Source organism: Pteropus medius, unplaced genomic scaffold (assembly GCF_902729225.1).
Source record: "Pteropus medius unplaced genomic scaffold, Ma_sr-lr_union100, whole genome shotgun sequence".
NCBI lineage: Eukaryota > Metazoa > Chordata > Mammalia > Chiroptera > Pteropodidae > Pteropus > Pteropus medius.
This window is the reverse complement of record NW_024353517.1, coordinates 8053669-8063292: the sequence shown is the minus strand read 5'-3', so window position 1 is coordinate 8063292 and position 9624 is coordinate 8053669. Positions and strand designations below refer to the sequence as shown.

The 9624-nt window shown below is 31.5% G+C and overlaps 1 pseudogene; it reads right to left on the bottom strand.

Annotated features, from left to right (window-relative positions):
- Window positions 1–9201: 9201 nt before the first annotated feature.
- LOC120593135 (uncharacterized) lies at window positions 9202–9320 on the bottom strand (annotated as a pseudogene).
- Window positions 9321–9624: the final 304 nt, after the last annotated feature.

Genomic DNA, 9624 nt, shown 5'->3' with positions numbered 1-9624 from the left:
AAATTGATGCTATGTTTATGCATAATATACTTGATATTCTAAAATATTCTGAAATAGTATTTTATTGTTTAATAATAAAGCATAAAGTGTATTTTAAATATATTAAATATATATAAATTATACTTGTTTGATATAAAACGTGTGGCTAGCTAGAATGTTAACAGACAACGAGTAATTGTTCTTTAATCTTATGACTTCATATCCATTTATATCATTAGAATATTGATTTTTAAGTACTTACAGAGCACTTTCATTTGACAGGTGTTATATAATTTTTCCCAAACTCTATGCCTTAAATATTTCTTAAAGGATAATAAATACCCTGAAAAAATATTCTCAGGGTTTGGAGGAAGGGGATGAATAAGGAGAGCACAGAGCATGTATAGGGCAGTGAAAATATTTTTCATGGTACCATAATGATGAATAAATGTCATTATACATTTATTCAATGCCACAGAATGTATAACACCAACAGTGAACCATGATGTAAACTACAGACGTTGGGGTGATTATGATGGGTCAAAATAAGTGTATTAATTGTAACAAATGTACCACTTCAGTGGGGGATTTTGATAATGCAGATTAGACATGTGTTGGTGGTATATATGGGTTAGCTCTATGCCTTCCTGCCAATTCTGCTGTGAAATTTAAACTGCTCTAAAAATATAATGTCATGTATGTCTGGGCCTTTGGGATCAGTGGACAAGCACCATGGCTTCAACTCCAATGAGAATCCTCAGGAAAGTGGCCAGATCACGGCCAAGGTGATTCATCACGTGGAATATCTAGTGCTTACAGACTTTGGCAGGCAAGGCACATCTGGAAAAAGTCTTCACCTTTGCTGACTGGCTCCACACTGTGGACAAGGTCAGGGTGGAGTGAATCAGTACTGGAGGACAAATGTCTACAGCTGAGATCAGACAATGTGGTAGAAGGCAACTGTGCTAAAGACCTACTACAGAACTCTCAATGAGTTAAAGAATAGTATTTTGTGCACCCTGCCCCCCAATATTTCTGCCAAAGGTGAATGAACAAGAGCCCTTCTCACATGGCTGAGTAGCTATTCTGGGAAAGAGTACTCTAGGGAAATTTGGGTCATAATGATAGTATTTTATTATATTCTTACTTTCTTCAGTCATCTGAAAAAACCTGATGGTTAAAATACTTTTTAATAACTAATTCTTCTGAAGACAGAATTGAAACTGTCTAGCCAAAACAAGGCAATGAGTTTCTGATGCTAATGGAAGTAAAAGGTATTGTCCACTTCCAAAGAAGTAGATCGGGCATTTACTCACAGGTTATTCAGTATGGAAGATATTATTGCCCCTTATCTCCTCCCAAAAAGTGCACTTAAGTGAATTTGCAATTTATGTAACTCTTAGGCATTGAATCTGATCATGATGTGACAACCTGAGTTGTCTGTTTTAGTTGCTGTTTCCTTTGACCTGAGCAGCCTTTTTTTGTTACCGAACACTTGAATTTGTTTCTGGGTACTCACTTTGTTCTAAGGAGAGGGCTAACTCTCTGCTAAGGTCTGAAGAATGTTCAAAGTAGACAACATTTGGGAAATTCCTAACATAGAACCATCTACCATTTCACAACGTCATTATATACAAAAAGGATATTAGCCATGTCTATAGTTTCTTTTGCTAAAAAGAACTTATAAAAATAGCTCTGCGATAACTAACAATACTGTATTCTATACTAAGATTTGCTAAGAGGAAGTCTTATGTTAAATGTTCTTATGACATATAAATAATAAAGGAGTAGGGAGAAAACTTTGGGAGGTGTTAAATATGTTTATGGCCTTGATGATAGTGATGGTTCACATGTTAATGCTAAATTCATTAAATTGTATACATTAAATAAGTACAACTTTTTATATGTCAATCATACTTCAATAAAGTGGTTTCAAAAATAAGATCAATTAAAAACAAACTTTAAAATATAATCTGAGAACAAAAATAATCATTCGCCTTGATTTAAGAAAACAAAGATGTTACAAAATAAATATAGCTATGGTTTATATTTTCAAAAAATAACAAAAGAAAAATTTCACTGTATAAAAACATTCAATATATGACTTGTATAGACATCATTTTAAATATCCCTGTTTAAATTACATATTTTGTGTTGAAATATGATTTAAAGTTTATGTGATGAGAAAGTTTATACTAGGAAAAATATTAATTCTTTAAAAGTAATATATTTGGATGAAGTTGAGAAGCTGCAAAGCTTTGTGAGGAAGTAGTAGTGAGCAGATGCAGCCAATTAATTATGTAAATTTAAAATCAAACATCTATCTACTGGTGAAATGGACTGGGCAAAAAAATGTCCTCTGAATTAGAAAAGAACAGTCCCAATTAAAAGTGGCAAATGTAGATATAGATTCTTTCTGAATGAATGAAATCAGAACACCTAATTGAACTTAAAAATAATGTTGCTTAAACCTGTTTCAGATTTAGCACAAAGCATGCCTTCCTCATTTTCTATAGAAATCACAATCGACCTGCAAAAGAAAACCTACAAAATTACTCAAAATTTAAGCAATTCTTGGAAATGACTGCAAGATTAAATAAAGAGGTTTGAAATCAAAGAATATTAATTGTGAAGAAAATATTTAACAAACACATGGATAGACATCAATACCATTCATGGTTGCTTATATTTACTGCCTATGTTTGCTTTCATTGAGAATAAATCATATTATTTCATTTGCTTTAAGCTTTATGCAAATGCTATCACTCTATACAAATTTTTGGCAACTTTTTTTTGCCACGATCTTATATTCTTTGATATTCATCTTTATATATGTAAATATAGTTCATTCATTTAAATGGCCCTATAGTATATAACACTATGAATATATTATAATTTATGTATCTATTCACCTCTTGATGAACAGTCAGATTTTTTCAATCATAATAAAACAACATTCTCTTATGTTTATATCTTTTTAATCACATACATGCTTTTCTGGAAATTGTTTTCCTGTCTTTAACTTTACTAGATATTGTCAAATTGATCTAAATGTATTTAGCACTATATGCTCCCATCAAAGGAATAATCATTTCTTTGGTCTCATTCTTAACTATACATATTATTAACTATACATATTATAATTTCTGTATAATATAGATAAAATTATTATTTTAAGTATAAATTATTCTATTTTTCAGGAAGCATGAGCATTTTCCATGTAATTTGACTGAATAATTATCCTTTGATATAAATCTTAACCATTTTCTCTTAGATATTTTTATTATAGACATCAAATATATAAATGTATTCTGAATAAAATATAGAATAGCAACAAAAACTAACAGATTTGGGATAATAAATATGTAGAAGTTTTCAAATCTTTAGTGGCAAATGTGAAAAAATAACTTACTAAAATACATAAAATAAGACCAAAATATATGGAAAAATATGTCTTTGTACTCTATGAAAGGCTAAGCATACAAAAATGGCAATTTTCTCTAGAGAAATCTATCAATTCAATGTAATCCCCATCAAAATCTAAACAAGACTTTTTTTAATGATACCTGATAATCTGATTCAAAAATTCCTATTGAATATGAAGAATTAAAAAATGCTGGGAACATTTTTTTAGAAGAGAAAGAAACTGAAAGGTATATCAGCCACCACTCATGGATCACTCCATATCCTCTTGGCATCCCAGTTTCCTGTTCTAGCCACATCTGAGGCAGCTCACTGAGAGTGTGTTCCAACCTGACCATACCTCAGATCATGGGCTTGCTGTGTCCTTCTTGATTCCTACCTCAGGGCTTCCCTGTTCATGCCAAGTCATAGGATTCTGCTCAGCCCCAATGTTCAGACAACCTGAAAGTGCATAAGAATAAATGCCTCATGAATAAGCTCATTGCTTTTCTTGCTGCACAGACTAAGACTCAACATAAACTGCTTATCTGAGGACAGTCCTGCGTATTAAGCAATGAGTTACACTTAAGGGCTCGCCTTCTTTCCTTACCTCATGCTCTTTGTCCCTCACTTCTCCATTTTAGGATTGCACATGTCAATAAAGTTGTAGCAATAAGCTTTCTACTTTAAGCTTTGCTTCTTTAGAAACCCAGAATAAGACAGGAATTCACCTATAAGATAGCCAGAGTTATTATTGTAAAGCTATGGTTGTTAAGACAGCGCATTTGTTCAGGGGAAGACAAATAGACCGAGGAGACAGACTACAGTGACTGAAAACCCGCACACACAAAGAAACTTAGTAAATGAGACAGGAACATTACAAATCACTGGGGAAATAATATACTATTCAATAATTATAAAGGAGCAATTATTTCCTATAGAAAAAAAATGCTTCCTTGTATCACAGACAAAAGTTATTTTTCAGTGGATAAAAAAGCTGAATAGGAAAGCAACTTTAAACTTTGAGAAGAAAACAGGAAAATTTGGAAAATGACCTTGAATATGGAACAATTCCTTTTATATTTATATAAAAGTGCAAACCATAAAAGAAAAGATTGATAACTTTGCCTAGATTAAAATAAACATTCTTGTATGTCAAACAACACTGTAACAAAATAAATAGAAAAGCCAAACACTGAGAGAAGAGTACATATAAAATAAATGAAGCCTTGATATCCAGAATTCATTCATCTTATAGTTATCTTGTAGATATCCAAGAAATATATAAGAGAAAGAAAAAAAACATAAAAGAAAAAAACAAGAGAAAATTAAATGATAAAGTAACATATTAAAAGATGCTAATTCTGAGTTCAAGATGGTGGCATAGAAAAAGCCTGAGCTCACTTTCTTCCACAAATGCAACAAATCTACAATTACATATGGAATAATTCCCTCTGATGCAGACCTAGAAACTCAATGAACAGAGCCACCACAACAAAGGAAAGAACCAAGAAAGTAGGACAGGCAGAGATATGGTCTCACTAAGAAAAAAAACCACACTTTTCTTTATTAAGAGGTACAAACTTCCAGAAAAATAAATGTCATGGGGATGTATGTATAAAAGAGGGAATATAGTAAAAAATATTTGAATAACTTTGTATGGTAACAGATAATTACGAGACTTACAGTGATGATCCTGTCATGAGGTATATAAATGTCAAAGTACTATATCATACACCTAAAATTAATATAATATTGTATGTCAACTATATTTCAATAAAAAATAGTAATTCTAAAAAATGATGTAGAATATGAAAATTGTATGCTTGGTATTGATATGAGAATATCTGTATGGTTTCATTCCTCATTAATCATGTTATTCTTAGATGTTTAATTTTTACACAATATAAATGAAACTATTACCTTTTTAGTAAGCAGAAACATCATTTAATGCTCACAAAGTTCTATAAGTACAATTAGCATTCCATTCATTGATAGAGATGGGTCCAGAAAAATCAAGCAACTTCCCAAAATTAATATAGCCGAAATGGTCAATGTTTAATTATGAAACCAAAGAGTCTGGCTCTAGGATATATATATTTTTAACCATCACGCTATAAATGAACAGTGGCAAAATTGTTTATTTCCTAATCCTAGTACCTTTTATTTCTTTATCTTTTCCTACCAAGCTTGTTAACTGACACAACATTAATAGAAGCTCTAATATCAAACATACTTTTTCTATTCCTACTTTTAAAGGAAACATACCTATCTCAGTCTTAGGAATAACATTTGTTTTAAAATTCTATTAGAGAAACTGTAGAGCATAGTGATTTAGGACCGTGGGGAGAGGGCCAAGCTATCTGCAATTCAAACTCAAGTTCCTCTTTTTATTCCTTGATAGCTAAATTTTTCATTCATCTGTCCTCTCATGAAAGTGGAACATAACAGGTACCTACCCACAAGAGTCATTGTAAAAGTTAAATAAATTAAAACAGATAAAATATTTAGAACAGTGCCTGGTATATATTACACATTCGATCAATCATATTACTTGTTACAGCCGATATTATAATTTTGGCTACACCAGAGTGTGATGAGAAATACAAAGTTTATTTAAATTTATAATAATTAGATAGTTAAATTTATTTCTTATATATTAACCTTTGTTATTTACCCAGATTTTCTGAGCATTTTGTGCCTCTGTTTTTACATTTGATTGAAATGATCAAGTTTAATTAATTTTCTTATTGTCTATCCATATAGCATTTTGGAAATTATACATATTCTATTTATTTTGTATAGCTTTTTGAAAGTTATGCATTAAATATATAAAATATGTATTATATATTTTATAATTTTTACTTAAAATTTGGCAAACATATGATTTGATGAATTTGTAATAGCCCGCTGAAATGTGAAAGGGTTAAAGAATAATTAAAACCTGAAACTGGACAAAGGAAGTCTATAACTTAGGCCTAGTTTCTGGAACCCCTAACCACATTCTGTTAATCATGAAACTTGTAACAATGAGCTCATACGCTAACTGCCAATTTTAGCCTGTGTAACCCTGCTTGCTTGCGTGGCATGAAAAATAATCAATTGTATATAAGCTGAAAATTACTGTTTGGCCATCGCCCATGGGAACTCTGGCTATTGCCCATGGGAATATAGGCAATCACCCATAGGAACATAACATTCTAACAACAAGCTCTCTGCTTCTGTACTTCCCGCTTGCACACCTGACCAGTGGGTTGACAGGTAGTGAATAGGAGAAAGATGGACCTTTGTGTTTAAGACGGAATGAGGAATGGGATTTGGGGCTTAAAAACCTTGTATCTTGGCAATTCGGGGCTGCTCCTTTGCAAGGACAGCCGCCGGCTAATAAACTGTCTCCTGGTTAAGAGCACTCAAGTTGGGTCTGGTTATTCTGGACACAACAAATTCTGATATTATCTCTAACTTTATTCTATACTAAAAGACCTTAGAAAAATTTCAATCTGATTATCTCTACCACCTTATATATTTCTTGTTGTCTTGTATTGAATTTCAACTTTTTATATTTCCAAAATTAATCTTCACACACACACATCTGTTTAGATTTACTATATGCTTACCAGTTTCTTTTCTCACTAATTTCTACTGCTTTTCATTCTTTTCTTCTGAGATCAATTTTCTTCTTTCCAAAGAACTGACTTTTCCTTTTTTCAGCAAGTATTAGCAGAGTGGGTTACGGGGAGGAGGGTGGTCATGTCTCTCTGACTCCATGGTAGTGACTTCATCTTTTGTCAAATATTTTTGTTTGTTTCTGAACTTTCATATTATGTTATTTACCTACTCCTGAACAACATCATGCAATTATAATTGCTGTAGATTTAACATGTTTTGGTATTGGATAGGAACTTTACATGTGCATGTGATGAGTGTATACAAATTTATATGTATATTATTTTTACTGGGTTATTTTCTCAGATACATTTTTTGAGATAATTTGGTTACTCTTCTTTGGATTTATATATAATTAGTTAATAGAGTGAGTTGGTGGCCGTTAACACTTTAATATTTTAATCTGCTTTTATATTCATTAAAAATACTTATAGTTAAATTTATATAGATTTAAAATGATTCTTCTTGTTTATTAAAATTATTGGGGTGACATTGGCTAATAAAATCATATAGGTTTCAAGTATATAATTCAGTAATACATCATCTGTATATTGCATTGTGTGTTCACCACCCAAAGTTAAATTTCCTTCTGTCACCGTATATTTGACTCCCTTTACTCCTATTTCCTCCCAACCTCCCTTCCCTATGGTAACCACTAATCTGTTGTCTATGTCCATGAGTCTCTGTTTGCTTGTTATGTTTGTTTGTTGCTTTTAGTTTTATATCCCACATATAAGTGAAGTTATATGGTTCTCAACTTTTTCTGTCTGACTTATTTTGTTTAGCATGATAATCTCGAGATCCATCCATGTGGTCGCAAATGGTAGTATTTCCTCTTTTCTTACGGCTGAGTAACATTTCATTGTATATATGTACCACAGTTTCTTTTACTAATCATTTCTCGAAGGATACTTTGGTTGTTTCCATGTCTGAAATTATTCTTCTTGAGCTTATTCAAATATGTATATGTTTGATTCTTAGGGTGAATTAATTCTTTCCCTTGTCTATTTATTCTCTGACTGCTAATTACTAAGGTGAAAGTTTTAAATTTCTAAAGGCTTATTTTGTGATTGAAAATGTCTTAAAATTTCTCTTTAATTCTAATTGTTTCATCAGTTGATGCTACCAGCTTTTTAAGTATATAATCACCATTTTTTAAAAAATGATTTTTTTCCCTCTACTTTTCCACTATGTACACCTCTCCTTTTTCTTCAGTTTAATTCTTGCATTACTTAAAATTGCCAGAACAATTTTAAATAAATACAGAGACAGTGATTATTTTGACTTATACCTGACTTTAAAGAAAATGCTGCTAAGACACAACACTAGGAATAATGTTGACCATAGGTTTGGGATACAAATTCATCTATATTCTAGTTATTTTAAATTTGAGCACAATAATACACACACACACACACATCAATACACACACACACATATATATAATCGTAGGATGTGGAATAAGGCTCTAAAATATTTTTTAAACCAAAAAATTTTTGGTTTAAACCAAAAAAATTGACTAAATATGCAAAACAACTTATTAAATCGATGTTACTACCCATTGACTTATGATGAATCCTTATAATGTATTAGATTATTAAATGTACTGTTTTATTTCTTTAGTATATAATTATTTAGTTCTTGTGCCACTCCACTCATGTGCTATATTTAGACTCATTTAGTTACATCTCTGAAATTGTCAGCATTTGAACAATAATCATAATAATAGTAAAATAATAATAATATGACAACTCTCATTGAATAAGCATTACTTTGTCTCAGATTCTGAGTGTTTCATATGCATCATCTCAAGCAATTCTCAAAACGATTTTACTTATGTTGTTATGCAGATGAGTAAAATATGATTCAACAATTTAAGTAATATCTCAATTGTCATTAAACTAATAAGTGGGAAAACTAGAATTCAAACATAAGTGTATTGGATTAAAGGTCAAATACTATATGTGATCAACCATTGCTATCCATCATGCAGTATGTTATTTAAAATGTAAGACAAAATATATAGCATCACAAATTTGCCTTATCTATATTTATAAACACACACACATATTTTTAGGTGAAGCAATCCTTGGTTGACCGACCTCACAGATTGCAAGGACCTTGACAGCTTACAATTCTTGTTTTTAATTTTTATGTCTACAGAACCCGGTCTTCCTAGGTGGTCTCCCATCCAAGTACTAACCAGGTCCGACCTTGCTTAGCTTCCGAGATCAGATGGGATTGGGCTTATTCAGGGTGGCATGGCCGTAGACTATAAACTTACATTTTAACTTAATATGCTTATTAAGTATATTTATGGAGTCATTCAGGTCTTACAGATCTATATTTATCAAAACTTTTTTGAAATAGAAATATTATTTTTACATACAAAATATGTGCAGCAAGTATGGTATCAAGAAGCAAACTGTTACCCAGGCATTTGCCTATCCTCCATACATTGACAAAGATATTTTCCATATACCAGAGAGGTGTGAACATAGAGAGAAGACTGTGTGAGGACATTATGAGAAGGCAGCCATCTGCAAGCCAAAGAGAGAGACCTCAGAAGAAATCAAA